The following is a 27,386-nucleotide window of genomic DNA, read 5'->3' as shown; positions in this document are numbered from 1 at the left end:
TCTGGGTTTGCAGATAATTTTGCTCTCTTTTGACCCTACTGTGACTGAAATGACATTTCAGTGTGGGAAGGACACATTTGTGTCCTTAAGATGAGTATGGGCTAAAAAGCAGACTGTTATGTCTACATGGAAATAGGGTCATAGCTGTCTTTACATGATGATGGACTTAATAAAAAAAATAAGTTTTACACCTTCCTTTAATTTACAGGGAAGTAGCTGGGCCAGTTATTAAAATCATTTATTTACCTGTACAACAGGTACATCATGCCATAAATTAGTAAACATGATTTAGTTGCATTGAAAATACACACCATCCTGACCTCCCAAGGAGCTTTTGGAAGAGCCATGAAGTCTCAGATTTAAAGTATTTCAGTTTCAAACTGGAATACCTTCATCTTACAGGCATCACCTGCTCTGTTTCTAGAAAAGAATACAAAAACAGGCTCCAGAGCTGCAACATTGATATGGAGCCTGCTGTGATATGTAAAAATGTGTGGTTGGATTTCTAAAAAATGTTTTGCCCCAAGGTAGCCATCCTTAGTCCCAGGCACTGTTCAGAAGACCTGAAGAGAGCCCTTCACATCACCACTGGTAGGGTTTCCCTGCTGGATGTGTCAGTGGTTGAACATGATGGTTGATTCATCCTAAAAAGCACAGGAAAAATAGCCAGCAGGGTGGAAGAAAAAGGACACACAGCTCCTCCTTGGATGATCAACGCAGGGCAACCTGAATCTCCAGCTTTGTTTGAATATTGCAGTTGTCCTCTGTGCATAATGTCTGAGTGGAGAGATTGCCTGCAGTGCTCCGAGGGGCAGAGCTGTCCTTTGCAGGTGCAAAATAGCCCCAGAGAGATCTAGTAACACTAGTTATGTGGTCAGATTACAGCAGTAGCAGCAGGTTCTCCTTTCCTTGCACCAGGATAAACCACGGAGAGAGTGGGATTGGACTCTCCTCTTATCAAGAGGCTGGAATTCAATTCCATCTGTTCCTGAGTTCCTGATAGTGATGGAATTGCACGACCGCCTGTGGAATGGTTGCTATGGGGCTAGCTGCTGAAGAAGGGTTTTCCAGTCTGCTAAGGGCAGATCTTTCTTAACCTCCTTTCCAAATAGTATTAGGATCACAGCCTCTTTGAAATCCAGGCACCTTTGGCACTTAATTTAGAAAGAAAAGGATTTTTTTTTTTTTCTCATTCTTAACATTGAGGTGCCTCTCAAGATTTGTTCCTTACTTGGTTGCAAGATAGAAACTGTGAATGAGAACATCAAGAAGTTCAAAGCCAAGTGCAAAGTGCTGCACCTGGGTCAGGGCAATCCCACACATGAGACAGGGAGAAGAATTCACTGAGAGCAGTCCTGTGGAGAAGGACTTGGGGGTTCTTCTGGTGGATATAAAGGTGGACTTGGGCCAAAGAGCTGGAGCCCATTTCCCATGAGAATAGGCTGCAAATTTTGGGGTTCAACCTCGAGAAGAGAAGGCTTCAGGGAGACCTCATTGCAGCTTTCCAGTACCTGAAGGGGGCTTATAAAGAGGAGGGAGAGTGACTTTTTACCAGGCAGATAGTGTCAGGATGAGGCAAAATGCTTTTAAAACAAAAGAGACAATGTTTGGATTAGGTGTTAGGAAGTTTCTTTACTTTGAGGGCAATGAGGCACTGGAACAGATTGCCTAGAGAGGTTTGGGATGTTCCATCCCTGGAATTTTTCCAGGCTAGCTTTTTTGGGGCCCTGATCAGCCTGGTCTAGTGGAAGGTGTCCCTGACCATGGCAAAAGAGGATCTTTAAAGTTGCTCCCAAACAAAACCATTCAATGACACTTTAATTCATTCTATTCTAACACCCACGAGCACACTAGATGGCAGATACACATTATCAACATCTAGTTTTCATCTAATTAAACAGAATTAAGAATAATTCATATCCTCATCCCTTTAGTGCAATTGTGCTTATTTTTAAATTTAGATGCGAGGCCTACAAGGTGTCTGAAGAGTGTTTTGTTTTGACCTGCTTCAATGTGAGTGAAAAACCTGTGCAGCAAAAGGTAAGGTCAAAGACACCTAGAAAGCTTCAGAAACACAGTTTTAAATGATCCCTTTTTATCCTTCCATGTTCAGGAGAAATTACTCAATGGCCTCAATGTACGTCAGTGTAAGTGCATGACAAACATACCTGTGGACAGTATAATTACATTTGATGGTAGTTAAATCAATGAACATTCTCTAAAGAATGCAAAGGATTAGTGACAGCTCTGAATGCTTCCAGAAAGACAAGTACACATCAGGGGAGCTTTCATCACAGCACAGATTATAGAAATTGGATTTCATTGCTTCTTGTTAATTGTTTTTCCATAACAAGCCATGTCACATTCAGGAGGGCTGTTGCAGTCCATTTTCTGCATTGGCATGCATGCCATGATCCTGAGGAAAGCAAGACACCTCTTAAAATTAATTATCGGTTACTGATATTTCATAAAATTAAATGAAGGCGGATTAAGTGGTGGAAGGGAAGCTATTTAAAGTTTTACTGCACCTGCTATGACTGTGGAGGCTAAACTGTGAGCATCATATCCCACACCTTCTTCCTTCCTCTTGAGCCATGAAATATCCTTAGCTACTGCAAGTCAAAAACAGCTCTTTCAGCCTCTATGGAACTTCCACTGCCATTTCCCATCGCCTTCCAACATGACCTAGAAGCCTCTCCAGAGACAGATGAGAGCTGAACAAGCTGCATGCAAGTCCATTGTGTGAAATAATGAAATACCCAGGCAGACAACATAGCTGGTTAGCTTTGCCCGCACAAATAAAAGTATTTTTGAGTCAGCCCCAGAATTTGCAATGGAGCAAGTTGGTTTCTTTTCTTTAAATTTTCCATATTAATCCAGTTAGGCAAGGATCAAAGTTCTTCTCCTCCTGCACTCCACATCATAGCATGGGTGTTCTCCACCCCAGAATACCTTCACCTGCTTTTTTCTGGCTCCCTTGTAGCCCTAGTCAGTGTCCTGGCTTTCAGGGGATAGGTTTGCTTTTGGATTAATTTTGTGTGTATTTTTATTTGCTCTGGTGCATTTGTTTGAGCTCAGCTCATGAACAGGAACATTCTGAACAGTCTTGTTTGCTCTTCTGCTCCCTTAGGACTCTGGAGAGTCTGACTCAAAACCAAGTGAGATAATGTTTCTTCTTCTTTTTATTTTTTCTTTTTTAAAATTTTTTTTGTCTCCTGAGCTCTCTCTTGGGTTAGGTTTTATTTTGCTCAAAAATGATTGCTCTGGAAAAGGAAAAGGTTTAAAACACCATCAAATGAAGCCTTCTGTTTATGGAATTGGTGGGATATGATGATAAAATCTTCTCTTCCTAGGCCCCTCCTTGGGTCTAGGGACTGATTGATGGGAGAACCATGTACGTTGGATGTGTGGACAATCATGGCATACCTTTAAATGGAAAAACTACATTTGAAGAATTTAGTGTGAGCTACAAAATGGCAAAGTACACACCAGGATGATTGATCTTGTCTTCTTTGCAACAGCTAAAGCAAGATGGTGAATTATCAGTTTGCTTCCCCTAGGCAAAGTGTGGAGGAAGAGCAGAAACAACATTGCCACCTCTCAGGAACCCCACAGGAAGGGTTTTTTTATTGAAACTGGAAACCGTGTGGTGGCAACAAGTACAGCAGAAGTCTCAAGGATTTCAGCCTCACCTGGCAAAAAATGCATTGCAGAGTTGCCAAGCCTGCTTTTTTCATATCCTGATGCTGCGGATGGAGTTGGAAGCTTTCACATCCCTCCCTTTTTCTCACTATGGTGCAAAAAGGAAGAGAGGAGGAAAGCTTTAAGAGGCAGCATTTCCTTTTGCTGCAGTGGTTTTCCTGGAAGGATCCCAGTCACAGATGTGCCCTCTCGCCCACCAACCTTAGCCAAAATAGGAAAAGGGCAGAGATACTGGTGGTTTGAGTGAAGGAGTATGGGAATAAATCACACAGACTCAATTTTCTTCATGGTGGAAAAAGCCCCTTTATTTATTTGACTGAATTTCATACAGTTTTACGGACCTCGTGTGGGACTCCAATTGCTCAGTAGTTTGCCTGCCAATTACTTTATTGATTAGTACCAAATTGTTATTCTGTATTGATTGGTCAAACTCGCAGTGCATGCATGCAGGGAAGTTGTTTGTGAGAGATTATAGTTTCCATTTTTCTATCTGACAGTGTGAGAACAGTTTATACAGGTGTAAGTTGTTTTTTACCCAGGAATAGATTGTTATGGTAATGAACTGATCACAACAGGATTGCTTTCTCATGGAAACTTGCAAAATGCTAGCTTTGACAAGGCCAGCCACTAATTCCAAGAGAGAAGGCTTGACTTTGTGAGGCCTTTCTTTATGATTTTTCTACCTTACTGCAACAGAGGAGGACCAAACTGCAGACAGGGATGGGGACAGGGGACATTAGATACTCACAACTGTGAGGAAAACAGACACATGAGACTGGGAAGGTGAACACCATCTAATAAGCAATAGGATCATGTAAGAGATGATAATTATTCAGATTTTCCCAAAAGGGAAAAAAGCATGGGTAACATCTGAAAGTGACAAGAGTTCAAGATGTGTCTTGTGTCAAGGCCACAGTTTTAAATTTCTTGTTGGCATGAGCAAACCCCACTGCAGTATGTGTGGATGGTGGAGGGAAGTGGTGCTGGGAAACAATAATGTGAAAAGCTAAAGAGACAGGGAACAATGCTTGAAATCTAAAAGGTTTCAGCTCTGTCTCTTGGACCTTTTTTCCACTCTTCAGGGAAAGCATGTAGTGTTTGCAGGCCCCTTAAGTGAGAGTCACTGGAGATCCATCCCACTGAAAAGCTGTCCCTGTGTCCTAAGTGGCCCATGACAGGGCCACCATGAGGCTCCAGAAATGTTTCAACAGCAAAGCCACCATCCTGCAGGAAACTAAAGCTTGGGAAATAGGTGGGAATGACAACTGTAAGCATGAGGATCAGAAAAAGTACAAGGAAATTGCTGTCCAGAGAATTCATGGAGTGGAGTGGAAAGCACACATGAATGCATGTGGAGATGTTTTCTGGAAAACCAAAAGTTGATAACAAAAAGCCCAAGGCAGTGAACCAACCAACCAACCAAAAATCCCACACCAATAATAAACCCCCCACACAAACAAAAACCAAATATAAACAAACAAACAAAAAACAGCCCATAATCCACAGGAAGCTAATTGTATGATCATCCAGAGGAACGGTGAATGTGTGCTGCCTTTGATATTTTTACCAAATCTCAATTTCTGGCCTTTTAAAAGTTTGCTTTTTGGTTTTTCTTCACTCAGTAATTGCAGGGAATATTACATCCATCAAGCTCTTAATTCTTTGCATTTCACTTTTTAATCAACTACAATGCTCAATCTCTAGATTAGTCAAAAAAGAAAGCAAGCTATGAGAATTATAAAGTCTTTAGAACTTCTCTCTCAGCTGACCACACCAGGCTGTTCTCACTGGGGAGATACAGCAGCTCTTAGTTGGGACTTACAGATGGAAAAGGTAGCTTCTTCCTCAGGTTTTTTTTATTTCTAATTTTTGGGATGTCTTATTCTTCCATCAGATTCCAGAACATGAAATCAGGTCAGAAAAGGCAAAGAAAAAAATTTAAAGGAAAATTAGTGTGATCTAAATTAATGTAAAGGTTAGCAATGTCACAGTAGTTTAACAAATTGCATGGTTATTCATTAGAAACATTGTATTCTGTTTCTAATTAATGTAAGGCATTCAGTTTGGTTCCAGTGGTGTTTGAAGCTGTGGGGGGTTGGTGAATTGAGTCTGAATTTTCCCCTGGATGCTAACTTCACCACAAAGAATTGTCAATTTGATCTACTCCAAATGCCATGATACTGTTTGTAAGACTTTGTGATCTCTTTTACGTCACACTATCATACCAGAAATTTGGATGTGAGTCAGATTTTTCAGGTTTGCTAACCCAATACTTAGGATTCATTACTTAGTTTTCTGCCTTCATCTTTTATGATGCAGAATTAATCAGATGTGATTTTCCACTACTGCACATTCAGTATCATCAGTTGCACCTGTGAAAAACAGGCATAAAATCCTAGAACTATGGAGTTAAAATTCCTTCACAACAGTGGGAGTGACCAGTGCTGCTCTGAAGCCAGAACATGAATTTTGGGGAAAAAAAAAAAAAAAAGTGAGGTTTTTAATTGTAATTTCTGCAACACTCTAAAACTTTGGAAGATATCAGGAGTGGTTGAGAATTGGAGTTAAACATTTGAGTGTCAAGCACAGAAAAGCAGAAGCCCTGAACCACCACTGCAAATACTTATAACAACATTTTCTTTGGTAATTTAGTTTGAATAGGGAATGAAGGGCAGGATGTAGAAAAACTCTTTTGACAATGTCCTGTGATCCTGATGTCTCTGGTTTGGGCAGGTATCAATAACAGTGTGCTTACATAAACATAAACTAAACAAACAAACAAAAATGAGAGAAAATTACACAGAGGAACAATGCACTCTCCCACTGTACCCAAAAAAGCACAAAAACAAATGGCCACTCATCTTGTGGTATAGCAGCATACCTCTAAGTGATTAATGAGTTTTTTTCAGTGTAACAGCCAGAATAAAATAGTTGGGAGGTTCTGGCTTGTCTTGACTCACAGCTGAATATCATTTTTTTTTGGCAAAACAACAAAAAGTGTTTTGTGTTGACTCAAAACATTGCATCAAACTGAACTGAGTCCTCCCTGCTCCTGCACTGTAAAAAAAATGATGAGACTAATTTGAAATGCATCTTGTTTATTAAGATACTAAATCCAAAGTATGCCTGGCTGTGAAAAAAAAAAAAACCCTCAGCGGTAGACAAAAAACTTAAAATTAAATTTTATGCATCTGAGGTCCATGCCAAGTGACTGCGCAAGTTCCAGTAGCACCTCATCAATTGAATTTTAAAGTAGTAGAACAAATATAAAACATCACAGGGAAGTTACTTTTATTACCCCCTTCAATTTTTCTATTAAAACAATAAAACTAATAAGAAAAACATAATAAGAAAGCTTGGAAAGTCTTGATTTTGAAGAGTAAAAGAAGAGTTAGTGTTCTACTGTCATACAACCACATTCTCTGCTCTCTGCAGAGACACAGACAGACATTGGTCAAAGCTCTCTTTATTTTCTCAAACATAAAACCACCAAAAAATTCCTTTAAAGTATACATTAACCATTTTGCTGTGGAAAAAACCTCCAGACTGGTACTTGCTCTCCAGTGTAAGATTATTAATATTAATGTTACCGATTAGAGTAACACAGTGCTGTAGGGATTTCAGATGCTGATGGTGGCTGGGACTTTTCCAGCTCAGAGGCACAAAATAGTTTCATTTCAAGGTCCAGAAATGCTGTTCTTAGCTAACGTGAAAAACAGATGCAGTTGTTAGGGGGCAGACAGCACAATGGTAGGAAGGAAAACACATATTGAAAAAAACCTCCTTCAATTAAATTGAAAGACCTCTGAAAAACTGTAGCACTTGATGAGTGCTCAAGAGTGCCCGTGTTTAATTTTGGTTTATTTCTGACCTTCTGGCTGCTCCCATTCCAGTGCCAATTGAAGCTCTTGCATTGATGACCATGACTGAAGTATTGGATAATATCTGCGGACCAATGATGGTGTTGTAGGGCACTGAGAAAGGGAAACTTGGGTGTACCAACAATAACAAGAATATTACATCTAGGAAAAATATTTCTTATTCTTAAAGTTAAAGAATAAACTTTTTTTTTCCTATTTCATTATAATCTTTGAATTTCTCAGGTAACTGGATTATCACTGATTAAATTTATTCTGTCTCATTTGTTAGAAATTGATTGACTTTTTTTTTTGTTAATGGTCTTTTACCCACACCTAGCTTTTACATATGATGTAAGTATGATTTCATTTTTTTCTACTATTAATTCTATGTGTCACCTAAAAAGGAAAAAAGCTCAAGTTTAAAAACAGAAATAAGCTAAATGTCCATTTTTTAGGCAATTTCTAATGATGTTTTAAATACAGTGTGCAGATATTGGTAATTGTTTTGATGTCAGTCATTCTGCTCTTTTGGCAGTAAAAAATTTACTTGAAAGCTAAAGTCCTGCTCAACTTTGTTTGCTAGAATGTTCTAACCTCTGCTAGAATATTTTGATCTCTGAAGCCCTTCATAAATTGTCCTGTATTTCTCTCAGTGCTTTAGATAATTTTGAAGAATTCTTCCTGAAGTTCTTGCTTGCTTTTGGAGAATCAGGAAGCTCATGTTCCTTTGTCCTGTAAAATTAAGGTACCCAAAACAGTTTTCCTCCTTCAGTGACTGATTTGGTGCAAATCCTTGCATCTAAAAGTTGTCATTAGAGCAAGGCAAACAATCAGAAATAATTTACTTCTGCTCTAACTGATCCTGCCTTGAGATGTATTAACTGCTCTGAGTGTTTGGAAAAGCCAGAAATTATTGCTTCTGAAAAATCTCATGTATTGTTGATTTTTTTTTTTTTATATAAGATGCAAATTTTTCATAATTGGAGTAAAAAGGGGGGAAAGGGACATGTTAAAGCAACAAATTTGTTAATTATTCTTGGAAGACATATGTTCTTAGGCTTGAACCAGGAAACATGTACACCACTATCTGCACTATAATAATGACTATTATTTTTAATAATAAGCCTATCAGCATGAAATGACCTTATTGGGATACTTTGTTTTACAAAGAGATCTCTGTTTAGCTGTGATTGCTCCTCTGATATATGCCATTTTGTTCTGTATAACTGCAAATACCTTACTGACAAGATTAAAAATCCTATGTGTGTGGGTTTTTTTTAACTCGTTGTGAAATATGAGATTTTCATAATCATATCTTCTGCAAAGGCTCAGATAAGAAAATTACTTCTTGGGTTTGTTTTTTTGTTTATTTGTTTTGGAGGTTTTTTGTTTGTTTTGTTTTTTTTATTTGTTTTGGGATTTTTTTTAACTATGGAAATATGTTTTCAATAAACCCATTAACTAACAGGAAAAAAAAAAAACAGTCTATTCTGCAACTGTGTTAAAAGCAGGTCAGTTCTTAACAAATATATGTTTTAAACTGAGCCCAATTTGGCTGTAAGCTGCAAATGCCATGTGTTGGATGTGTTTTGCATGATGTGGATATAAAAACAGAACCAGCAATTAAAGCTTGAGGCACTTCCAATTTTTAATTTATATGTTTGTGACCTGCAGACAGCCATTGGTACCCATAAACAAGGCCACAATTGGTGCTTTCAATTGATAATTGACTGGAAGTGTAAAGATTATTCCTTGAACATTCTTCTGGGTAACAGTGGTTTGTGATGCTGAAATTTTGGGTGCTGATGGTTTTAATTCAGATATTTTGACTGTTTATTTCATTAATGGGCTCAGAGCATCTTTGTGAAGCCCAAGACTAAGAAGAGTTTGGGCACCCAATCTGAAGAGGAAAACAATTGTTAGTGCTGCTGTGCTTGGCTTCCAACAGACAAGAGGAATATAAAGATGTGAAGATGACACAAGCAAAAAAATTCACAGCAAATTAAAGGAAAGGAGAAATTCAGAGCTGGGAGGTGTTCAGTTTTTTGTGAGTTATTGGTTGTTTAGTACAGATTAGTCAAAGACTTGCTGCTGTACCACTCCATTAAGCTACTTTTTTTTTTTTTTTAATAAATCTGATGCCTGAGATTATTGTGGGTAACCTGGGGTTGAGCCTGGAGAAGGAGGAAGCTGTGACCCCTGGAATGGTGTGAGAATGTTCATGCAGTATCTTCTCCTCTAACTCTGCATTCTGCCTTTCATGCAGACCATCACCATTACCCATTCCTCAATCTGGAATTTTTCCAACTGTAATTTTACAGACTTGTACTGCAGGACTAAAGAGGTAAAAACAGTAGGAGCATGGGGTTTTTTGGGGGGCAGCATGCATGATCTGCTTGTGCAGACTAAAAAAGGAACAGAGAAGAGCTGTGGGACCAGGCAGGACCTCTCCCAAAAATTGCCAGGGTGTCTGAGTGCACAGAGCTAGGCAGCAGTTTTGCTGCTCCCCAAAAAAACCTGTGTACTAAATACAAGAATAACCAGTAATTTCTGTGGTATTTGAGATCTTGAAGCCCAGTCCAAGGAATTAACTGTGTTCCTTCCTCTGGGAAAAATAAAGGAGTCACCTGTTAGAACTGAACTGTTCACTGTTGTTCTCCAGAGACTCAGCTTTCTTCTCCACAAAAAACAAACAAATTGAAAACAAAACAACAAACCAAGAAACAAAAATTAGCAAGACAGAGAAGCGAAGAGGAAAAATTTCTTTAACTATACTTTCTTCTTTTATTTATGTTTTTTGTTTGTTTATTTGTTTGTTTTTTGTGGAGAAGAAAGACAAGGTGAATAAAAAAAAAAAAAAAAAAAAAAAAAAAAGATGATTGGACAAAACCAAATCTCTATATTAGAACTATATCCTCTGCCAGAACTGCACTTTAAAGCACCTGGATCATCTTTGTTCTCACATATATATGATTACATGACTTTTTAATTTCCAGTTAACTCTGTGAGTGGAAACATCTTGGTGGAACAAAGCCAGAGACAGTCTGCCACGGGATGTTCCTCATCATTCCTAGGATAAAGACCTCTGCATTTCTGCTGCACACTGTTTGAATTGGCAGCTGGCTGTGCCCACGCAAACCAATCCACAGGGGTATTCCAGCATGTGCATGAGATAAAACCCCCACTGTGAAAGCCTGCCAGAAGCAGGATGATAAAAACCATCTGTTCCTGCAAGGGTTCCTTCACTGAGTGCACTCAGCAGAGCTTCAGATATTGCTCCTTTGATGGGGGTTTGTTGCAGGAGAAGCAATGAGGGATTTTGTGTCTTGGTAGGGGATAAAATGTGCACTTGCACATGTAATCATGTGTGAAAGTAGGTGGTGGGAGTGTGAAAAGCAGAGCCAGATCCTTCTCAGTGGCATCCAGGGAAGGACAACAGGCAGTGGACACAAAAAATTGTGAAACACAGAAACAAGGAAACAGAAGATTCCACAAGAGTGCAGAAACACCTGACCACCCAGCTGGACATGGGAGCAGCTTCCCCAGAGAGGGAATCCATGGAGATTCTCATTAAAAACCCACCTGAACACAGCCTTGTGGGCTTGGGGATGGTGGCCACACCCAGAGGTTCCATCTGAGATTTACAGGGTCCCCAGATCATGTTTTGGGTGCTCTACACCCCTATGAAAACATCAGGAATTGTGCTGTTTGCAGACTCATTTCTGAGTCTGAAACTGAGGGCTCTTCATGAAAAGTCAACAACTCTGAAGCTGAGCTGTAACCTTCAGCTCCTTTTTTGTTTTTAAACAACTTGTCTTCAGATTTCAGGTTAGTCCAGATGCTTTCAGTGCCAGAATCACCCTCTGCCCCACCAGAAATTTAGTTTGCATTCCTCCTCTTTTCTGAAAATGTCAAGACTTAGCAATGCAGGCACAGCAATCATAACTGTGGAATGCATTACTATTATTGTTGTTATTATTATTACTATTTTAGTAGCACCTTGTTTAGCAGAAGTATTCTTCTGTAGCCTTCCCCTCTCCATTTTTTTTCTATTTTTTTGTCTAAGGGCAGGTTGAATGGAAATGCCACAAAAATACACAAAATATTTGTTAGGTTAGGGAGAAAAAAAGTCAAACATCAATATATCATTGGAATCTTTTGGACAGTATTCCATTTTCATGTAACTATTATTTAAAAACCAATGAATGACAGTTTACAACATGTATTAATAATCTGGACATGGGTCTAGTTTGTTCTGTGAATTTCACCTATTTAGAAGAGTAAAATGCTGACCAAAGGTGAAGAAATAATACTAGTCTGAACAAATAAAATCCAGATGCTGTTGCCATATTTATATTTTTTAATTTTTTTTTTCTTTTTTCTATTTCTACCAAGCTTTACAATTTTGAAAGGTGCAGCTGCAGAGGTAATGACTGACAGAAAGCCAAGGTCTCAACTGTTTGAAACATGAATAAGCATCTGAAAATATGTATTGTTATCTCAGCTGAGCTAGATGCATTTTTGTGGCTGACACAAGACCCATCTACCGTAAGTGTTTTGTAAGACACTGAAGCCAGTTTCAAGACAATGAAATAACTTCAACATAAACAGGTACCTACTAGGTTTCATGTGTTAAGAATGTCCTCCTGCATCAGAGCAGCAGATCCTCTTATCAGGATACCTTGCTGTTGGATTTCTCAAGCAGGCCTCAAACATTTTCCATCTGCCTGCTCTCACAAAGTGCTTGCTACATTCCCAAGATTTCCAGGAAAAGCAGCATCCTACCAAGTTTAAAAATGTTTCAGGGTGAGCTGACATGCTGGTGCCAGGGCAGTCTTGGGTCTGTGAGTGGTCTGGAACCATCCTCTGGTCCAGCACAGGGAGAGGAGGGACGGATTCCCAACACACAGCGCACAGATTGGGAAGGGGAGGTGACTGATCCCATCCTTGCACTGGCAGCCTTCAGTGGCACCAATCATTTCTTTACAGCTGGTCATTCCAGTGCTGGGAAAAATTTAGCCTTTTCTTGTGTCTGCTGGAAATTAAGTGAAATGGGGGGTGGGGTTATCATATTTCCTGTGGAGAAGTGCTAGGAAATATTCCTTTGCTAGAAGATTCAAGTCAGCTTTATAAGTGAGGGTAAGACAGAAATCATTACAATTTTGGCTGGACTGAAATATTTTTTTGGCTATTAGTCATCTAAAATGTATAAATCTAACCTGATTTATTGCTGGATAGTGGTTCAGGTTTACTTCATTTGAGAATTCCCATACAAAGCAACCCCAGAGTTAAAGCTTTGATAATGGGCAGGGGATGTGCAGCTCCCAGGCTGTAATGCTGAGCACATTGGGAAATCACTGCTTTCTGGCAAGCCCCTGAGTGCCTTTCTGCAAATTTCTAAGAGCTGTGCAGTGCAGGGAGAACAGAGGCCTGGTCCCTGTGAGCTGGAGCATTAAACTGATGCACAGTTTCTATTTCCATTATCCTTGGGAAGACTGCCCCAAACCTGAAAAGACTTAGGAATCCCTCTTGCTCAAGTCTCTATAGCAATGAAAAGCAGGTCAATTAGAGGCATAAGACAGACAATGACATTGCTAGTGCTATTCCTTCTGCTCACTACTATGGTGATGTCAATTACTCAATTTATGCAAATTATTATTCCTTTTTCTTCAAATAATTTGGTGCTTAAAAATAGTCATCAGTCTAGTTCCTGAATTTTTTCCTGCTACTTCTCTACATAACTTAAAAATCCCAGCTGAAGTTCTCACACTATTTTCTCATTTGCAGTCAACTTCTTTGGCTGGACCTCTTATGTCCTACAACTGCACAGCAGGAGGATTCAGGATTGGCCTCAGTCTTGTGCTCTACCATGTAGAATTTCCTATAAAAGTACATAAAATAGCATTGCTGCTGTCCTCAGCTAAAAAAAAAAAAAAAAAAAGGTTGGAGAGAAGTCATAAGCTAAATTTAAGCAGATGCAATGTGGACTTCCCTGGATGTGTAAACTGCCTACCTTTTAAGAAATAACAAATAAGAGAAGGACTGGGTTAAGTGGAATTTTTCCTAGTGAGATTGTTGTCATTGTTGAATACAAGACAACACTGTGACCACTTTGCCTTTCAGAGTGGTGGCACCCTTGGCAGAAATCTCTGCCTGAATTAACTGATGCAGAGAAACCTCTAAAAGCTTTCCTGGAACCCAAACACAAGCACAACCCTCTCCCACATTTATCCTCTGCCTCCTTCCTCCACCCACCTTCCACATCTCCAGTTTTCCACACTCCAGCCCTGAACCAAGCATGGATTCTGTTTTCCAAGTAGGTTTTGGTGTGTGTTGCACAAACCCAGCTGACAGTGTAGTAGGCTTAGGTAATTGAATAATCAGATGGATGGTGGATGAAGGCCTGAGATTACCACATCCACTGACATCACCTGTCTGGATTAGGTGGGGTCTAAGATTCGTTTCTTGCTCTTATGAAATATTGTGATTATCTGATTAATGAAACGAGGTAAATAACTGGAGTGCAAACAGTTGTAACTAGCAGGCCTAGAAAAGAAATCATACTTAAAAGCTGTTCTGAGATATGGTTTCATTTTAGTGTTCAGACTGACCACAGTGTTTTAATAAAATGGGGAGTTTTATTGCTGTCTCCCCTCTGTTTTAAGAAGCAGCATCACAATTATGCCCCCAGACAAAGTAATTTAACTTCTACATGGGGTTTTTTTGGGGTGGGGTTGTGTTTGTTTTGAAGACTTTTGGCCAAAATCAAGAGTTTGATTAAGTAAATAAAACAAATTGTTAAGAAATAACTGCTTTTGCCTTTGATCCTGCTGCCGTGATTTACTGGTTTACTCTCCCCCAGTCCTGCCACTTTTCCAGCAGGGCTGGGCTTTGCTCTCCAGATATTCAGGAGTGATACCACCAACACTAATCCCCCCTCACCCTTTACTAGCAGATCATACATGGAAATCTCCAGTCCAGGCTGCAGTGCAGAGGGGAGCAGGAGGAGGCAGGGGGACATCCAGCCACATTCCCAGCCAAAATATTTGTGCTTTGGCCAAAGTGATCATGCTCTGGGCTCCTCTGCGGCAAGTCAGGGATTTTTTAGGCAAAGAATCAGTGGCCCAGGTCCAGCCCCACAATTACATTTGTGCTTCACTTCATGCACAGTGAGATGCCTGTAAACTCCAGGCTTGAAATTAATTATGTGCAAAACTGTTTGTGTTTGAGGGGATTGAGATTGTCGTAATGGGAAAAATTAATTGTAGATAGGAGAAGCCTTAGAAACTTCCAGATCCACCCATATGATAACAAATCACAGGCATTAGCTGTGAATTCTGCATGTCATTGCAGCAATAAAAGAAGACATTTATTCAGATTGTGGTCACTTGATAAATTGTGCCAGAGCTTTCAATAAAGCTAAGTGTCTGTCCAGAGACTATCATTATGGTAAACAGTACAAAACTGGACAGCTACAATGCTTCATTCCTTTCCTATGTCACAGCCACTTGATCCTTGCCAATAAATGTGTTTTCCTTTTTTCATGATCTTATATTGCAAAGCCTCACACTGGAAGCCTCTTCTCCCCACATTTCAGCACACAGAGTTTATTTCATCAGATAATTCTGTAAGCTGGCCAAGTGTGATGAATTTCAGGTATTACAAAGCCTAATGGGCTTGTGGAGAGACGGAATAACTTGCCAGGTATGTAAAGAGTCAAGAGATGGAGGAAGGGGAAAACTCCTGAAAGGAGGGAGTTGCTTTTGCAGACTTGTTAAAGCATCTGTTATCACTATGCCTCTTTCCATGCTTCCCACTCCTGGGCAGGTGAGGAAACAAGAAGTACAACAGCAAAACACTTCCTCCCACTTTTGTTTCCTGTGTTTTGGGATCAAAGCAACGTTCTGAGTCACTGGTGGCTCCAGACTGATCTATTCGGTTTAAAGGAGAGGTTCTGAGTCTAGTCCACAGTTGAAAGCAATTTGCTTAATTTGTTGAGCTCCTCTTTAAATCTAAAAGAGTCTTGATATTTTAATGAGGGACGCAGTACCCATTAATGACAAAATGAAAAATAAGTCCTTGAAGCACTTGCACTCATTCACAGAAAGTGGCAGCAGTTTGTTGGCTGTCATATGAAGCCTTGTCCTGCCCTCCATTTCCTGCTGCCAGAGCAAAGGTGCAGTTTTTCTATAAAACCTTAAAAGAATCCTCAGGGTTCCTCCAAAATTTATACCTTTCACATCTTCCACTGAACTTTGTAAGTGGAATGAAAATGGGTAGCAATTTGATCCACTGAAGAAATACTCATTTGAGCCATCCCCACGTGATCAGTTACTTACATGTCACCAGTGACAAACATAAAATAAACTAAGTGCAAGGTGCAAAATCTAGTCCTAGGCTGAAATTATTCAGCCAATATACTGAACTAAACCTGAGGTAGTGTTGAAGAGATTGACAGCTGCTTTCCTGATAGGATTTTATCAGAGAATGTCAGGGAATGGGAGTAGAAAAATCTTTTTGTTACTGGGTTTTAGTTCAGTGTCTTTACTGCCTGTAAATTATCAGCACCAATGTCACTTCTTCTAGGTTATATTGTTCTCTCAGGTTTAGTAAAAAAAAGAAAAGGTTTTGGAAGACAGACCATTCAAGGAGCTAGTAGTAATTTTCTTTAAACGGTAGGATTCAATCAGAAAAAGGAGCTATCCAAGAAGCTTAGAGACAGGTGCAATCATCTTCTTTCTCAGCTGATAAGTAGAAGAAAATATATTTCTCCATTTTTTTCCTTTTCTTTTTCACTGAAAGAACAAAAAAAACAGCAAAGCTCAGAGAACAGATAGATTAGCTGAAATGAATTTGTCTTGCAATAGATCAGTGATTTGCTCAAGGGTTGAACCCCCTAATGATTATATTTTTTAATAAAACAATCCAGCATCCTTGCAGCACAAGGTCTGTTTAATTTCACATTTGCTTTAGTCTGGACAAAACTTCAAAGTCTTGGAGACAAAGGTATGGAAAACTAAGCCAAAGCGAGGAGGAAGAACATTTTTATGAAGTATATGCATAAAACATGTATGTTTTTACACATCCATAAATGAGCTTTAAAAGCACCATGGGTTTGATCCACTCTCCTTCATATTCTCTGCATTTGCATTTAATATATAGGTTCTTCCCTGACTAAATCAGAACATTATGCTATCCACCAAAAAGCAAAAATAGAGCCACCACCATTTTTAGTACTTTAAATTACTAAACCCATGGATGTGATTTTGTTTCAGGCATGGAAAGAGAAAACATGTTTTGCATAAATTGCCTGCCCTAATGAGCTTCTCTGACTGCTGGTACTTGTTGGGTCAGAGCTGTGCTCCTGATGCTAAAGGGAGTGATTCCAAAAGACATTTCAGGTGCTCCTTCACAGGGAATCTGATTTTTGGGTTTGTACCTTCAGCTTCACTAAAGTGAGGAAAAAACCCTCTCATTTGAGAGAGCCCCAGTTCACTGAATTGTGCAGATGTCAATGAAACCACAACATGGGGCAAAATCATCACTAAACTTTCTCAGTATAATTTTTATGCTGACTGAATATTGCTTGTATTTTTATCTCATCAGTATGGTAGGAAATAACTACAGTAGTCAGCAGAGACCTTCGTGGAGCAGCAATTTCTGTTCCATATAAAATCTATATGAGAAAGAAAATGTTGGATACTGAATATATTTAAAAACTGCTTCCTGAGTTTTATTATTAGGGATATCCAAATTAAAAAAAAAAAAAAAAAAAAACATGGTTATGAATTTTAATAGAGTCTCAAGAATTCCTCTGGAAACATAATTACAAAGTGAGGAAATTACTTCCAGATATGAAATAGTTTCTAAGACCAAGGGTGAAATACCTCTAGAAACAATGATTATCCACAAAAAGGTGAAAACCAGTGTGTGATTAGGGTCTTTTTTAAAGTATTGTTAAACTTCATGCAGGCTTAGACCTTGCAAAAAGTTCCATGCCTGCTTATGGCTGTAAAGGTGATTGGCATGGGTGGAAAGGGAACACAGAAGATATGGAAACTAAATAAATTTTCGGGAGAAGAAAATAAATCAGAATTGCTGTTTTATTAGATTTCTTGATCAGGGAAATGAAAACAAATTTTGGTCAATTCTATTAGTTTAATGTGTTTTCATGGCTGAAAATAAAAAGTGTTACGTAACTGAGTGAATTACTGTGTCTGGATTGATCTCCTGGTTTCTCTTTCAAGGTTTTTCAGATTATCTGAGTTGGTCACAGCACAGTGTGGGCTATTCACTTTAGAATTGGACCTAATGACCCTTCTGGGGCCACTTTCAACTTCCAACTGAGAATAGTCTGTGATTCAGAGACTAAAGTGGAGCAACACCGCAACTTCTTGTGTTGGAAAAGCCAACCCAATACATCCCACTGCAAAGAATTGAGTCTGGCCAGTCATGACTATGCAGGACCAAGTCCCTTCTTCTCCTTTAAAAGCAGATTAACTCCTCCCAGCAGAACTTGAGAGGGAGAAGGAATAAACCTGGATCTCCTTGCACTGTCCCAGCCCCATCCCACATCCCAGCTCATCCTCCCCAGCACCGGCACTCTGAACTGGGCTTGACACTGGCCAGAGGATGGGTGAGGGTCGTATGAATATTCATCTGGCAAAAGTGTTTCTATGCCATAATCCTCAGGTCACACAGAATGGAGAATTTCCCTGAAAAGCCTGCTGCTGCCAGCACAGCCACAGTGAGGACTGGTCCTGACTTATGCAATCAGAAGGGAATTGAAAGAAAACTGGACTTTGCAACACAAGCATGTGCCTGGTTACACCACTGATACAACATCCAGTCAGAGGTGATTAATATTACACTGGTTGGCAATTTTTAATTTTTTTTTTTTTACATTTAAATGAAAGTTGAACAATCCCCTTAAATCTTCTGACTAAGAAATCAGAGGCCTTTTCAAGAAAATTGTTACCACACTGCTTTCTCCTCTTTGAAAGTCCATATGGACAGATAAACTGAGAATAGATCAACCACATCTGACTTAAAGCCCAACGTACAAATTATTACCACTATGATCATCTCATTTCCCCTGGACTAGCATTAGGCCAGGAGCCAGGCTCTTTGAAAACTCTGTTTAAGTTAAAGACTGATCTGAGCTGGAGAAGAAACCAACTCTGAAGCACTGTGTGTCTGAAATAGTAAATATAGGGTTATATATAAATCTTCACTCTGTAAGGTCTTGGGCACTCTTAATGTTTAGATTTTTCTGCGGCTTGAGGTCTGGAATAAAATCAAGTCCTCATACTGCTGCACACAGAAAAGATTGATTACTCTTTCTTGCCCAAGCAAACAAGTTAATTCAATAAAGAATGAGTAGAAATGGGAAAAACCTGATTGCCCTTGAGTCTGTTGGGAGAGTAAGTCATGCCACTCGCATCCTAGAACCAGGGCCACATCCTGAGCATCAGAAACCTGGATAAAAAGGTTTTCTGTTTTCCTGTGATCTTCTTTTTCATGGAAAAAAGAATTCAGAAAGACCAAGAACAAACATTTGGCTGGAAGGGTCATGTGGAGCATGCACGACAAAGGTGTTGTGAAGGATGGCATTAAGGAACCCTCAAAAAAGAAAAAAAGGTGGAAGAGCACTCAGGTCAGAAGCTTCAAATACAGTAGTACTCCCAATATCACTGAGGGGATGCATCTCTCAGTTTTTCTAGCAGTGGTTCCTCTCCAGCTTAGCTATATCTCCATAGAAGATGTGAGATTGAATTCTGTGTGTATGCAAAAAGCAGGTAAAACATTCTGAGACCTTGGAGATGTCACAAGAAGTTAAACAGATTTATTTCCCCTGAAAGGAGATGCATATCTCCATGTCTATCTGCTTCACTGTGAATTTCTCTCCTGCCTGTTTTCATTTTAAATAATTTAAGATAATAGGGGTGAAATTTTGGGCTCTTCCATAGCACAGTACCACACACACATGTAGGACTTAATTTTCTGATGGACTATTAAATTCTATTCAAGCTTTTGTTTTGTTTAAATTTTCTCTTGTTTTTCAGTGGTAGCCACGTGACTTCTGTCATCACCTTTGAGACTGAATGTGTCCTCCAGACGCTACTACATGAAATATGACCCAAAGATGGGATTTATCAAGTAGAAAAGTCCTTCTCTCATAAGGAGTTTTGCACAGGCCAGATACAAGCAGACATTTCTGTAGCATGTAATCTCAAGAAGTATAGGCATTTTTTCCTTAGCTATCCTTATCTATAACTAAATTTTGGGGGGAAAAAATATTCAGTTTTTAGCAGTGCATGGAATATATTTTTGTGGAAGAAAAACAAAGGAGGAATAAAGGAATGCTAAAAACAAATAAGGAGGAACAAAGTAAGTCATATAACCCTCTGTTAGGTCCAATTGCTGCAAGAAAAATTGGTTGCTTGTTGCAGCTGATTATAACATCTTGTGAACATACTGCTTGCTTGTTTTGGCAGTGAGCCTATGACTACAGAATTCAGAGCAGCTCCTCACATCAGATTCAAGGCTGCAAAGAGAGGAAGGAAAAGAAAACAGCCAAAGAAAGAAGGTGAAGAGTTATTATCATCCTTAAGTGGTTTCTCTGGAAATAAATATCTAGAAGGATTTGTCCTTTCATTTGCTTTCAAATGTTCATGTATTTCATTCATATATATTTTTCTTTATTTATTTTCTTTTTTTTTTTTTTCTGTGGTGTGGTGGGTTTTTTTTGGTTTTCTTTTTTAGTTTGCATTTTGTTCTGTTTTGTTCTGTTTTTGTTCCTTTATAGTTTGCTTATAAACACGTCCTGATATTTGGTATCTAGCCTGTACCATGCCAGCTGCTTTGATGGGAACATGTGTGTAACACCATATATTTTTAAATGAGCTAAAGCATGCACCCAGCCTTCTTGGGAGAGTATTTCTGGATGTGGGCTGGTGTTTTACTGAAACCCCCACATGACTGGCTTGGGATTTTTGGGGGTTGATACTGCTGTCAGCAATACTGCTCAGTGAATAAGGCACAAAAATCAAAACAAAATGGGTATGAATATACAAAAAGGGCTCTGATTTGAAAGTGTGAATGAGCAAACCTGAGGCAGATCTCTCAGCCTGCAGACCTGGAGGCTATTCCTCTTTCACATTGTTGTTACCTTTAAGTACACACTACTTCCATTTTCATTAAATTCTCAATGGTCAGCACTAAAGAATCTTCTCTTGTCAGGCCAGCCTAGCTACAGATATTTATTCATCTCACATTTATCACAACAGACAAGTCTGAAACAGTTACCCAGCACAACAATATTTCTCTGGGTCTGGTTTTTCTTTTTTTCATAACAAATTGAAGATATTAATCTCTGCTCATAAAATAAATATTTCTGAATGGCTTTTGTTGGGAAACATTCCTTTTCCTGAACAGCCCCATCTGTTCCTTTTCTGTTGCCCTGCCTGGCTGGGCTCTCCCGTGGCGACTCGTGCGAGCAGATGTGCACCAGGGATTGTGAAATTGATCATTGCTGGTGGAAATATCACTAGGGATTGCCAGGCAAAGCCCAGAGGGGGTTCCAAGGGCTGGCACCTGCAGAGCCCACGCAGAGCCAGCACCAAAACAGCACCCAGGGATGTCAGGGGTTGCTCCTCTCCAGGAAAAAGTGCTGGGAGCTGTAATCTCATTCAGCTAAAGGCTCATCACCTGCCTCCAGGAATGGCCTGCCTAATTTTCTTCAGGGCCTTTGGAAGCTTCCCTCTCCCAAAGGTGCTGGAGAATGGACTAATTAACACCTTCCACAGTGATGCCCTCTCGGATATCTAAGCACTGGGAAGACAGACAGTAATTCACCAGCACTCTGCTTCTCTGAGGGTGATGCACCAACCTCTGTGCAGAAATTCCTGCCAGCTCCTGAGCAGTTTTGATTGCTGCTGCTCAGATATTTGCTGTGCAGATTGCATCAGTCAAAATGCTCCATCTATATCTAATTATTATTCTCACCTTATCACCTATCAAGAGTGCCAATTAGTATGAGGAGTAGAATATGAAGGGATAAGATCTCTGAGTGAGCAGTTTCCCAGCAATTAATACCAGGCAAATTGCCACCTGTCAAACACCTGTTTGTTTCCTGGTAATAAACTGGGGGATATCTGAGATGTGTGGCAAAGGAACAGAGAAATAAAAGGGTAAAACAGAAGGAATATGCATGCAGGTCATGTTGCAACATGGAAAAGAGACTTAAGGGGCAAAATGAAATTAAATTTTCAGGGCTGGAACTTGGGGACTTCCAGAAAAATCCGGGTTGGTTGGTCTGGCACATAGCTTTCCTTGTTTTCACACATTGTGTGAATTTGAAAAGACTCAGTCCCTGTCAAAGGCTTGGATTACTTGGATTTAAACCCATACTTGTCCATGTTCAGGCAAGGATGGTGTCACAGGTGGGACCCATCCTGTTGCTGCACCACAGTGTCCAAAAGAAATATTTACTCACCTTGGAAGGCATTTGTGGATGTGTTTCAGCACCTCATCAGTGCCTGCTCCTGTCAAACCAAGGTGCTTGCCAATGAATGGCAGCAGGACAGATAAATGCTTCAGAGAAACCAAAAAATAAATTAAAAAAAAAAAACAAAACACTTAGCCCAGTGGTCATTCCATAGAAAACATGGAACCTTTTGCCCACCAGCCTCAGCAGTGAAGGTACAGGGCAGAGGGTCCTAGTTCGTTTTTTTTCCCTTTCCTTATCCTTGTGGGTCTCCACCTTGCCCACAGTGACTTTGGCATAGCATGAGGCTAACAGATGTTTGATAGCTGTGCATTGAGGCATCATTACTCAAAGAAGGACAAAGTATATGTGGTCTTATCATAGAATCACAGGACACCTTGAGCTGGAAGAGACCATGCCATTTCCAGCCCCCATGCCATGGACAGGGGTGCCACCCACTAGATCATGATGTGCTGTGACCTGAACACTGCCACGGATGGAGCCTGACAATATTTTGCTTTCTTTCAAGTTTCTTCTCAGTCACAAGTGGCTGGAGAATTCTGTTGACTTCAGTCACCTGCTTTAACTGCTGGTCCTGCCTGTGTCATTCTGACACTCCTTTTTAGGTGCTTTCTCATTAGGAAGTTTTCAGCACTTCCTTAACCCAGCTGTGACTCTCTCTTAGGCAAGCATAAATTAATTTCTGACAATGAGAGTTACTGCCTGCCCTTGGCTGCAGTCAGAATTAACCAGGGCAATGAAGCAGGAGTATTTTGCATTCAAACACCCATAGAGTGATAGCAAAATGCTCCTGGCCAGTGATGGATGAGCTCTCTGAACCAAGGGCTGTAGCTAAGGCAACTTTTTTAGCATAACACTGACTCAATTATCAATCACGTAGGCAGGGCTCCTAAAGGAGGGGCAGGGATCTGTGCCCTTCTTTGAGAGCTCATCTATCAACCTCACCAACACAGAGGCTTAACCTGAACATGTCAAACAGGTCTCAGATTGCACCCCAAGCCTCTTAAAGAAATATTTACTGTAAGAGGTGATTCACTGCATTCTGCCCTAGAAATTGGTGGATAACCATGACAAATAGCTCCAACTGTGCTAAAAAGTCAGTCATGAGTGCTTGATAGCTGGGTATTATCCAAACAGAGCAGGCAGAGATGCAGAGCCCTCTTGTAGTAAATAAGAGGTTAACCAGCCCAAATCAACTGGGGAAAGCCCATTTGACTCTCCTTATCCCAGCATTATTTTCGTATCAAATGTCAAATATCTTAGGTCTGTATGAAGGAGGCAGAAGCATCCAGGCTTGTCTTTGTCTGCTGAGTGGCAGCAGTAGCTTCTGGCTGTGTGGCAGGCCACAGATAAAAAACAGAGGATGGATGCCTCCATCTGCTCCTCACACCACAACCCTTTGCCAAATTCAGACCACAAAACAGCATTAGAATTTCCTGGTGATGAGGAACCATCCATCTGTTTCACACATTGTCCCTCCTGCCTTGGGAAACCACTTTACATCCCTTCCCCTTTGCCACATTTTTCTTCCCAAGCAATATTTTTTATGCTAGAGCATAATCAGGAGGTGAGCAGTGGAAATTGCCATGATCCACCCAAGGGTGGAGGAGAGTACTTGCTTGAAGGCTATTTTTATCCCTCAGGAAGATTTAAACTAGTGTACAAAACATACTGAGTCTCCTATCTTTCCTAGAAGTTCTGGTTTTTTTTTTTAATCCTTCTTCTTTCAGAAAAAAACCCCAACCAAACCAAAACCAAAACAAACAAAAAACCCAAAGAAACACCAACACCAAAACCAGAAAAAAAAGCAAAACCAAAAAAGCAAAAACAAACAAAAAAAAACCCCAATTTCTGAGAAAATAAACCCTTTATGAAGTTATTTTCCAAGTTTAAGTTGCACTGATATCATATCAAGTGGAATGTATGGTCTTGTTTTTCAGCCAGCTTTTGCAATAAGTTGCTACTTTCCCTCTCTCTAATGCAATCTACTAATAACTAATCCCATGCACTTGTTTTCCTTTTGACACAGAGCTGCCATTGCAAGCTGTGATGAAATTTATTAAGCTTGCATACCTGCAAAGACCTATAAAAAGATGAAAAAGAAACACATGTAGAACACAGCTGAGCTAAAAGGTGAATGACAATTCATTTGGAGATAGAGATAAGCAAAGAAGTTGAGAAGGAAATTTTTCTCCATACCTCGGGCAAATTTACAAGATCTTGGAACTTTTTTTTTAGTTTCAAAGACTAGAATCAAAATGTCAATATTTGCAAGCTGCAAATCAGCAGAATTTAATATCTATACCAAATTAGTTTTCTTTATATGATGTATAATTTACTAAGTCAGCATACATTCTTGTACAAAGACTTTTGCATATCCATAATTAATTCTCTGTGAGTACCCAATCATATTTCTCAACATAGATTTTATCTAAGTGATAAAGATATGCAATTGTTTTTTATTTGGTAGAAAAAAAAAACTTCAGTACTGTAGATCTTTTCAGCTTGGGTAGCTGAAATTAGACTTTCGTGTTGAATATGGCCTCAGAAAAGTGAGAAAACTCTAGAAGTTTCTCTTACTTCAGCATCTCTGATAGTTTGATGTAAGAGACCCAATATGTTGAATTTTACCCTAAGCTGGTCCCCTTGGAGGAGGTGATTACACAACAAAATAAATTAATCACTTGGGCTTTGGAGCTTGAGGTGAGCTATCAAACCTTTATGCTCTTTTAGACAGAAAGAAGTTTGGCAAAGGAATGAAGACCTCTTTGGTCACTATAAATCACCTCAGCCTGGTAATTTTCCAGTTCATTCAATACTTGGACACAATTTTTATCACATGAGGTGGCTGGGCAGGATTATATCTAGCCTTCTTTTTGAAAAGAAATGTCCAGGTTTTAGCAAGATGCACTATACTTGTATACCATGTGATTTTCTGTCAAAATTTAGAAGTCTTTTTCATTTTCATTTCATTTTTCATTTTTGGCTGTGTAAAACCATGTTGAGTTTGAGGAAACAGCCTGCTAAAAATACAGATTTGGGTGGCTTTATACCTAGCTATCTTCTCAGAGGCTGAATCTTTTGGGAGATAGGTTACAAAATACAACAGGAGATAGAAACTCTATGACACAGTAATGGCATTTTTAAGACAAGGAAAAATTACTTTTACAGACAGGATAGCAAAAAGTTACAATGAATATTGTTTGCCCAAGCTGGTATGAGGCTTTCTTTCCTTATCTTTGTTTGTGAAACAGAATGGATATAGTCCCAGTGACATTTTATCATTGAAAAGTAATGGTCTAGCATCTTAAGTATTTTATCAAGGGAACAGTGGCCTGGTGACATCAAGGGACTGGGAAGCAGGCAAAGCTTCCAAGTGTCTGATTTTTGCTACAGGAGACACTGCCAGGGAAGAAAAAGGGCATGGCAAAACTCCACTGGATTTGAGAAATTGACCTCATGTTCACTTTGAAGTCCTGGGAGACAGGGGGGTGGAAGATCAAGCACTAAAACTTCCAACGCTCAGTTTCACCTGAGACTTGGAATCCTCAGTAACAATTTAATCAGAGAGGAATGTTAATTAAGGCTTCAGGCGCTATGCATAAATGCTAATTAATTAATCCTGTTGATTAGCGTTTTGCTGTATTGAACACAGAACAGCCTGGGCAAATTCTACACAGAAGTGCCACGTGTAAGGTAATTCAGGTCTGTTATGTGCAGGGCTGTTGATGGGCACTGTGGTGGCTCTGATTTAAATAAGCTGGTTCTGCTGCCTAGAAATCAGACCCAGACAAGTTTGCTTTTCCTGGTACCTGTGTTGTACCCAAAGAAACAGGATTAAAGATTACAGGATTAAAGATTTACAAGATTAAATGAGAGAAACTGAGCTGCTACTGTGAATGCACTGGTAGATGATTCCCCATTTAATTAAATATTCAATACTGGGTGGAGAATAGTGGCAGAAGAGATGAAGTCCCAAGTCGCAGCTCTGCATGGAGTAGCTGCCAAACTGCAGGTAGTTTGGGGTTTTGAGAACACATTTTTTTAAGGGATGTTTGGGACAATATCTGTCTTTTTAACACTGTCTTGCCGAAGTGTACCATGACCACCGGTCTATTGTCTCTTTATAAAATCATTTGGCTTATTATTAAGGTGTCTCAGGAATAATTCATGCCAAGATTAAGACCCACTAATATTGATTCCAGTGAATTACTGAAGTGTAATGACTTGAAAGAGCTTAGGAACCAGCAGACTGAACTAAAGATATCAAACTTCTAGTGAAGCTGTTGAGAAAATGGATTAAAGTGAGGTTATTAATTTCAGCAGAAATAAAAATCATCCCAGACACTTTCCTCCAGCATCAGACAAATTTTAAGCCACTACTTTAGAGAAATCTGTTTAGGTTTATAATTAGCTGTGTCAACCCCATGAGTCCCTGTTAACAGTTTGGGAAACCATCCATATTTCCACTGAGGAAACACAGCATTAGCAAATACTTCCAGGACTCCCTTTAGTGAATTACAAAATGTAATTGAAATAAAGTGCAATCTAAGGGTAGGATTACTTCTATTTAATTAAAAAGCATTAGTGATGTCATGAACACCATGTCTTGACCTCCCAGTGTTGTGACAGAACCTGGGGAGTTGAGTTGTGGAAGAGCTGATGAGCATGTAAGCAGTCAGTGTAAGCCAGCTTGTAACATTCTGGGATTTCCTTGTTGATTTAAGCCACGAGTGGATCCTTTATCCACAAACAGATTATCTGCCTCTTGTTCTTATTTAGCCAATCACAATACTACAGATACAACAACAAAAAAAAAAAAAAAAAAAAAAAAAAACAAAAAACAACTGATTTCTAACTCCAGAGGTGAATTTCTCAAGTTTGCCCATAGCAAGGGATGGTTTTTTCTTTGCCACCCACACATTGTTTTGCTTATGTGAAACAAAAATCTGACAAGCTTTCAAAAAGCTCCACCTCTGATTCTCTTGCTGTTAATCTCATCATTGTTAACACAAAATCACTGCTTGCCGAGGCCAACAACTTTCTGTGTTTCACTTTGTTCTGGGCCACACCTGCTTAACCACGAATAAAATAACTAGTTAAAAAATAATAAAATGGTATTAAATGCATGTTTCATATGTGTTGATAGATATGGAAGGACAGGTTCAGCTTTTTTTCCCCCCATTGTCACTTCTGAAATGTGAAAATATCAATATTTCTAGTTTACAAATATTATTGCACATGAAGCTTCACATTTGTGCTTTTATTAACAGTTTTACAGGAAAATTCTACAGAAATAAGTAATTGATTTAAAA

The 27,386-nt window shown here is 39.4% G+C and overlaps 1 long non-coding RNA gene across 6 annotated transcripts in view; it reads left to right on the top strand.

Annotated features, from left to right (window-relative positions):
• Nucleotides 1–26,908, top strand: part of LOC146763588 (uncharacterized) — a 51,449-nt gene extending 24,541 nt beyond the window's left edge. For 4 of the 6 annotated variants that reach the window (XR_014951652.1, XR_014951655.1, XR_014951653.1 and 1 more), the window contains one exon: nt 1,962–26,908. This is a non-coding gene — a long non-coding RNA (uncharacterized LOC146763588). The remainder of the gene's footprint in view (nt 1–1,961) is intronic. The other 2 variants (XR_014951654.1, XR_014951651.1) reach the window with 2 other exon arrangements.
• The last annotated feature ends 478 nt before the right edge of the window (nt 26,909–27,386 follow it).

The sequence above is a fragment of the Lonchura striata genome, chromosome Z, assembly GCF_050655825.1.
Source record: "Lonchura striata isolate lonStrDom1 chromosome Z, ASM5065582v1, whole genome shotgun sequence".
NCBI classification, from domain to species: Eukaryota; Metazoa; Chordata; class Aves; order Passeriformes; family Estrildidae; genus Lonchura; species Lonchura striata.
The sequence above is the reverse complement of the archived record's forward strand: the minus strand, read 5'-3'. Positions and strand labels throughout refer to the sequence as shown.